General features: G+C 50.2%; 1 long non-coding RNA gene across 6 annotated transcripts in view; it reads left to right on the forward strand.

Annotated features, from left to right (window-relative positions):
* Positions 1-6206, forward strand: part of LOC137206610 (uncharacterized) — a 175793-nt gene extending 169587 nt beyond the window's left edge. For all 6 annotated transcript variants that reach the window (XR_010934737.1, XR_010934740.1, XR_010934742.1 and 3 more), the window contains one exon: positions 1061-6206. This is a non-coding gene — a long non-coding RNA (uncharacterized lncRNA). The remainder of the gene's footprint in view (positions 1-1060) is intronic.
* Positions 6207-7511: the final 1305 nt, after the last annotated feature.

Genomic DNA, 7511 nt, shown 5'->3' on the forward strand with positions numbered 1-7511 from the left:
AACGTTCCCACAATTAAAAGTTTTAAAAGATGCGCTTAAGAGTATTTGAAAAAATGCTGAATTGGCTGAGTTCTTGGCGGGTCCCTGACGAAATCCAGTTGGAATGAGGAGGTGGACGTCTATTGTTTGCCTTTTCTGCGTCCCCGCCCCTTCTGCTAACAGTAACCAGACTGCTTCGTGGACGGGCCAGCCCCACAGCATGGGCTGCATGACGCCTTCCAGGGCCGGCCCCGCCTGGTGCCTGCCCTCCTTTGGCCCAGGCCTGGGCACAGAACCTCCCTAAACCCGTCAGCTGCTTTCTCCTGGGAATTCCAATCTCCTATGGAATGATGCAAGAAAGGGGGAAGCTTGGAGTTGGTTAATCCCAGCGCGGGCATCCTGGGAGACCCGCCTTGCGGTTTTTGCAGCTAAATCCCCAGGGCTGCCCTGACTCCAGCCCTTTCTGAAAGCTGGACCTCGGCTTTCTCCAGTTCTGTGACCAACCTAGCATCATGCCAACACATTCCCTTTTTGTTGAAGTTGGCCAGAGTCGGTTTCCATGGCAGAAAACCGAAGCACCCAGTGGCGGAGACGGCGAAGCTCACCAAGTGGTCGATGTGCGCTTTTAAATCTCTCCACCTCCCTTGTCTGATCCAGCCACAAACACAGACCCTTTGGACATTAACACTCCCCCAAAGTGCTCTGATAACCAAAGAGGAAGGAATCCACATGATACAAAGACACCAGACTGATAGGGGTCAGCCCGAGCTCTGCTAAAACACAAACTCAGAGCACCGTCATAACTGAGACAGAAACATCCATTGGGACAAAAAAGTTGCCTTGGTCTATAACAGTCCCGTCTGATAGAAGTATAATATAAGCCACAAATGTGAGGCACAGAGGTAATTTTTTATTTTCCAGTAACTGCATTAAAATGGTAAAAAGAAACAGGTGAAATTAATCTGGGTAGTACATTTTATTTAACCCAATATATCCAAAAAATTATCATTTCAAACTATAACCAATATAAATATATAAAATGCTATGAATAACCTTTTGCCCTTTCTTTTTTTTTAACTAGTCTTTGAAATCGGTGTGTCGTGTGTTTTACACGGACAGCACATCTCACTTTGGCTGGGTCCCACTTCCAGTGCTCAAGAGCTATAAATGATAAAGCGGCTATAAATTATCCCTCGGGGGTTTCTGCGTGTATTCTGGGTCGTGAAGCCTTAGAAGGACCATCGCTTCTGCCCAGCTGCATCCTCAGGGTTGTAGCAAAGGCTCCCGCCGAGGGCACAACCCCAGTGGCTCATCAGTCAGGGGCTGGTTTTGTCTGCAGTGGGGACCCTCCACTGGGATGACACCACTGACTGGGCACTCGGAGGGCCTGACTTCAAGCCGCTGATTTAAAAACCTGGCGTGACCTGTTCACCGGGTACAAAGGTGACTTATGCAGCCCATCGGATGTCTCTCCAGAAGAGCGGGCCCCTGAGCGCTTAGAGGATTGAGCCTGTTTGTGGTGGAAATAACAGCACAAAAACCTCTGCGGAGAAGCAGAAACAGAGCTGCTGAATTACTGCTTGGAATGACCTCTGTTTCCATTCCTGCACGCACGGAGCTTACATTGGTCCATAACACACCGCTCCCAGCCACGCAAGAAAAAAGCTAGACGAGCTGAAGAATCAAAACTCGTCTTAGATCTGCCAGAGCAGTGAGGTCACAGGACAAACCGCCGCCCTAGGTTGTTTGGACAGACGGACGAATGCAGAGTCACGATGCACGAAGCCAGAGAACAGGAAACGGTGGGGGGGACCCAGGGCTGGGTGGACAGATCACACACTCCTGGGGGCCCGTCCTGGGGGCCCTGACACTGCCATGAGTTTTACCACTCGAAGCCCTGCCAGGTTTTCACAGTAAAGATCAGGAAAAAACCAAATCCCCTTGAGCTTCCTTCCATCAGGGGAGGAAAACAGGCATCGCGCGTTCTTTCTATTCTCTGTGAGGCTCGCCTGGCTGAGCAGCTTCTGGGGGCTTCTGCGGAGCTGGCCCTCGGGCTAAGAGTCTTGCTTTCCTTATTTCCAAGTCTATTTTTACAAAACACTCTGCATTTGTTGAGGTCACAGGAGTGACTCTCTCAGTGTCCTCCAACAGCCCTAAGCCCATTTCACAGCAGAGGAAACTGAGGCCCAGTGGCCAAGTAACTTGTTCGAGGGCACAGAGCTGGTTAGCGGTGGGGCTGGCGCCCCTCCCCCAGCACCTTCGTTCCGCTTTGTCTTGACATGGAGAATCCTCCAGGCTCAGGCGAACGTCTGGAAGACGCAGCCCTGCCAGCGTCTCACGAGCGACCCCGAGCCAGGACCACCCCACTGGGTCACCCCCAAATTCCTGACGCACTGACACTGTGAGATGGTACACGTTGATTGGTTTCAGCTGCTACGTTTTGGAACCGTTTGCTGTTACACAGCCACGGATGAGTAACACACAGAACATCTTTTTTTTTTCCTGAGTGCCAACACCCGAGTGTTCTGTCAAGAGTAGTTTTCACCCCGGCTTTGTCTGAACAAGTTTCCTGTGGTGTCGAAGTCAGACATGTCTTTTCCTGAATTAGCGTTTAAGAAATACGATCGGTTCTAAATGACAGGGTGGCCAGGGGAGGCTGAAAAGAAAAACAAGCCCACCTGTTCCACGTGAGCTGAGGACACAGGGGCCATGTCTCTCTCAGGTTTTGGGGGCCTCAGATGGGTGAGGAAGTTTCTTGGAGGATCATTCTGTCTGTCTGTCTCTATCTTCTGTAGTGATACAAAAATGCGGTCCTTCTCGGGAGTGGTCAGAGGCCCATCACTGTGTGATGTAAGGCCCCAGGGACTCAGTGGGCAGACAGGAAGCAGCACTGGGGATGCAGAGAGGATCCAGAAGGATATAGAAGCAGCAGGAAGTGACGTTCAGCAGACAGGAAGAGGAAGGGGACGCTGAAAGCACAGAGAACGCTCTGGGCTCATCGCTCATTTGCCAGATGCACGTCGAGCTTCAGGCCCTCGAAGCTGTGAGTGTGGACCCGCCGCTTTCAGATTCTGAGGCTTCCCAGCCCATCTGCCCACCTTCAGGCCCAGCCAGGACCAGGTGGAGGGGTTTCCACTGGGCCCCTGTCTTGGGATGGGGAACAGCAGGCCAAGCGAGGACCCCTTCGGCTCAGGGCAGGAGGGTGACCCCATCGGCGCTTTTTGCGGGGGTGTCGTATGGCTCTGCCCGGACCACGTTGGTGTGATTCCCTGACTTTGGAGGATGAAGGGAGGAGGGGGCAGACGCAGCCCAGCCACACCCCGCCCCCAGAGCAGCACCGTCCAGAACTTTCTGCAGTTATGGGAACTTTCTTCATCTGCACTGTTCAGTACAGCAGCCATTGGCCACGTGGGTCTCCAGATCCAGCTCTTGGAATGTGGCTCGTGCCGCGTTTCACAAGGAAGGGTTTCATTTTATTTCATTTTCGTTAGAGTATAAGTGTAGAGAGCCAGATGTGACTAGCGGCTTCTGAATTGGACGATATGGCCCTTAATCCTTGTTTTGGGTCTAAAATCACAAACTCTCTAGAGATGTATATATATACATTTTTTTAATTTTATATTAAATGTACATAGAGTAAAAGGTACATGGAGTAAAATTCACTTTTTCTGTGTACAGTTCTGCTACTTTTGACAAATACGTGGGGTCATACAATCACCACCACAACCATCACCTCCCACCCAGGATTCCCACATGTCATTTTGTAGCTAGCCTCTCCCCAGACCTCCAGCCCCCGGAATTGCTCATCTGTTTCTGCCTCTATAGTTTTGCTTTTTCCAGGATGTCCTACAAATGAAAGCATACAAGATGCGCTTGGGGTCCTCCGTGGTGTTCTCTGTATGCGTCCTTTGCTCCTTTTCAGTGCTGTGTGATGTTCCGTCGTACGGTTGTGCCTAAGTTTGTTTTCTATTCCCCTAGTGAGGTGCGTTTGGATTGTTGGGTTGTCGAGTTTGGGGTCTTTAGGAAAAAAGCCATTACAGATAATCATGTACAAGTTTTTGTGTCCACACAAGTTTTCATTTCACTTGGATAAAGAGCTAGTGATGGGGTTGCAGGTCATTCGGTAAGGTAGTTGAACTGTATGAGAAACGGCCAGACTTCTCCAAAGTGGCAGTACCGTCTTGCCTTCTGCGAGCCATGTGGGAGAACTCCAGACCTTCTCATCAGTTTTCACAGAAATCCCAGCGTGGTTTTATCCTGCTTCCTAACAACGAATGATGTTGAGCATCTTTTCCTGGGCTTGTTTTTCACGCCTATACCTTTAGTGAAGGATCTGTTCATGTGTTTTTGTTTTGTTTTGTTTTTAAGACTTTAATTATCTTTTTTTTTTTTTGGCTGTGTTGGGTCTTTGTTGCTGCACACGGACTTTCTCTAGTTGCGGCCAGCAGGGTCTACTCTTCGTTGTGGTGCGCGGGCTTCTCATTGCGGTTGCTTCTCTTGCTGCAGAGCACGGGCTCTAGGCACGCGGGCTCAATAGTTGTGGCTCGAGGGCTCTAGAGCACAGGCTCAGTAGTTGTGGCGCACGGGCTTAGTTGCTCCGTGGCATGTGGGATCTTCCTGCACCAGGGCTCGAACCCGTGTCCCTTGCATTGGCAGGCGAATTCCTAACCACTGCGCCACCAGGGAAGTCCCACGTGTGTTTGTTTTTAATGGATTGTTTTTCCAGATATTTCGTGGCCTCTTTTTAACATGGCCTTCATCATCACCCCCCAATACGGTGTGTTTTTCTTGTAAACGGTTTAGTGTCTTGTAGTGAATTTTGTTCCTTTTTGTTCCTGCAACCAGCTCCAGAGGCTTCCATCAGGGTGAGAGCCTGGGTGTCGTGGGCTCCCAGCAGTTGACTGGGTTCTCCCTCGCAAACTTTTTCTTTTTCCTTTTTTGAGCGAATGCATCGTGAAGCAGCTTTCGCAGCCCCTCTAGACCCACGAGAGTGTGAGAAGAATTCACTTTCTCCGATTCTGGTTCTATAATGGCTTTTTATTGCCCCCTTTCTGGACCTCTCTGTTGAAGCTGTCAGTGTATCGAAGGCTTGCTGTTTAAGAGGAAAGGAACTGCAAGGTTCAGTGGGTGTCTAGGATCGCAGGGTCATCGTGACTCAGCCCTGGGAGCTCCTACCGTTGTCACGCACAGGTTCTTGCTGGTCGGGAGAAGAGCTGTCCAGGTCTGTCAGTCTGCGCATAAGTCTTCACACTTCATATCGCCAAGCCTGAGGGCCGTGGAAGCATATGCATCCCTCCTGTTCTCAAACAGACCTGCCATTAACAAGAGGGAAGTCACCCCAGATGAGCCAGAGGGAAGAACTTTGGAGGTTTTATGTAAATCTCTCTCTTTAAAGAAAAAATTGTGGTAAAAGACACGTAACCCAAAATTTACAATCTTAACTATCTTAAGTGTACAGTTCGGTAGCGTCAAGTACATTCACATTATCGTGCAGCCATCGCCACCGTCATCTCCAAAACTTCTTCATCTTGCGAAACGGAAGCTCTGTCCCCATTAAACACTCACTCCCCATTCATTCCCCGTCCCTCTGGGAAGTAACCACCCTTCTACTTTTTGTCTCTGTGAACTTGACTCCCCTAGGGACCCCACATAAGCGGAATCATACAGGACCTCTCTTTTCGTGACCAGTTGATTTCTCTTAGCCCCATGTCTCCAGGATTCATCCACGTTGTAGCGGGTGTCAGAATTTCCTTTGTTTTTAAGGCTGAATAATGTCCCATCAGACATGTCGGTGGACCCTTGGCTTGTTTCCATCTTTTGGATATTGTGAATAACGCTGCTATGAACCTGAGTGTACAGATGTCATTTCAAGACCCTGCTTTCGGGACTTCTCTGGTGGTGCAGTGGTTAGGAATCCGCCTGCCAGTGCGGGGGACACGGGTTCGAGCCCTGGTCTGGGAAGATCCCACGTACCGCAGAGCAACTAAGCCCATGCACCACAACTACTGAGCCTGCACTCTAGAGCCCGCGAGCCACAACTACTGAGCCCACGTGCTGCAACTACTGAAGCCCGCGTGCCTAGAGCCCGTGCTCCACAACAAGAGAAGCCACCTCAATGAGAAGCCCATGCACGGAAACGAAGAGTAGCCCCCCGCTCGCTGCAACTAGAGAAAGCCCGCATGCAGCAATGAAAACCCAACGCAGCCAAAAATAAATAAACAAATTTATTTAAAAACAAATAAAGACCCTGCTTTCAATTCTCGTGGGTATAGACCGAAAAGTGGAATCGCTGAATCAGATGATCGTAAGTTTTCCACCAAACTGCTTTCTAGAGGGGCTGCAGCGTTCTCCATTCCCGCCAGCAATGCGTCTGTAAACGTCTTTGTCTGAGATAAATATTGCTTGACTCCCTTAACTTCTCCCCATCTCCCTAACTCAGCCCCTGGCCTGGTCTACGAGTTTCCTAGCTGGCCTCCTATGGTCACACAGACCCCTTTCGGATTCAGGCTCTGCCCGACAGCCGGTGATCCTAATTCCGATATGTGGGTCTGCATGTTGCCATTCTGCTTACAGCCCCTCAGTGGTTCCCATTGCTTTGGGGATCAGACCCCAATTACATGACTGATGCCGTTCAGCTGATGTGGTCAGTCTCTCTTTTCCACCTGTCAATCCTGGGAAGGCACCATGCTCCGTTCCTTAGCACGTGCTGTTCCTTGGCTGGAATGCCATCCCCGGACTCCAGCCCCCTCTCCTAATCATCGCTGGACTTCAGTTCAAGTATCACTCCTTAGGGAAGAGATCCCTGACCCCGTTTTTGTCTTCCTCCACCTTCAAGTAGGTTCTCCCGTTACAGCTTCTTGTAAAAATGTCTCTTACTTGCCCCCCAAGCACTAATTCTGTTTGTACCTATATATTCAACCATGTGACAGTTGGGCTAATATCTGTTGCAGCCCCAGGCTGGACAGTGGGTACGAAGACAAGCTTCCCACCCTAGGGGGGGCACACTCCCTACACATGTCACTGGGCAACAATGCCTCACGGGACTTGAGACAGCCGTAATTTTGTATGTATTTATTAGAATGTTACTTGATTCCTGTCCGCATCTCCCAGTACACCGTAAGCTCTACCAGGGAGGGTCTGTTTTCTCCCGCTCAATAATTATTAAATGATGGCAGTGTGCAGACACTGCCACCTTTTTGTAGGGGGCCCTGGCTGAATTAGGAATGCATGAAGCATTGCGGGATCTGAAGGATGCCTAAGGTGGCCAATTCTGCGTTTTCACAGAAGACTCCTCTGCAGGCGTCTGCCTTCCCCCATGAGACTGTGAGAGGTGTAAAGGGCCGGAGGCGACTGCACCGGGCCCTAGTATGGGTCCCAGGATACTTGTCTAGATACCTGTTGAGTGAATGTATGACTCCAAAAAGGAACACAGGGCATCAGGGATCGCAAGCATCTTTAGGCAAACTTCAGTTACAGCTCGAAACCCCTTAAACTAGGTGCCTAAGTATCGCACTTTAGGGTTGGCGAATGGA

Source organism: Pseudorca crassidens, chromosome 15, assembly GCF_039906515.1.
Source record: "Pseudorca crassidens isolate mPseCra1 chromosome 15, mPseCra1.hap1, whole genome shotgun sequence".
NCBI classification, from domain to species: Eukaryota; Metazoa; Chordata; class Mammalia; order Artiodactyla; family Delphinidae; genus Pseudorca; species Pseudorca crassidens.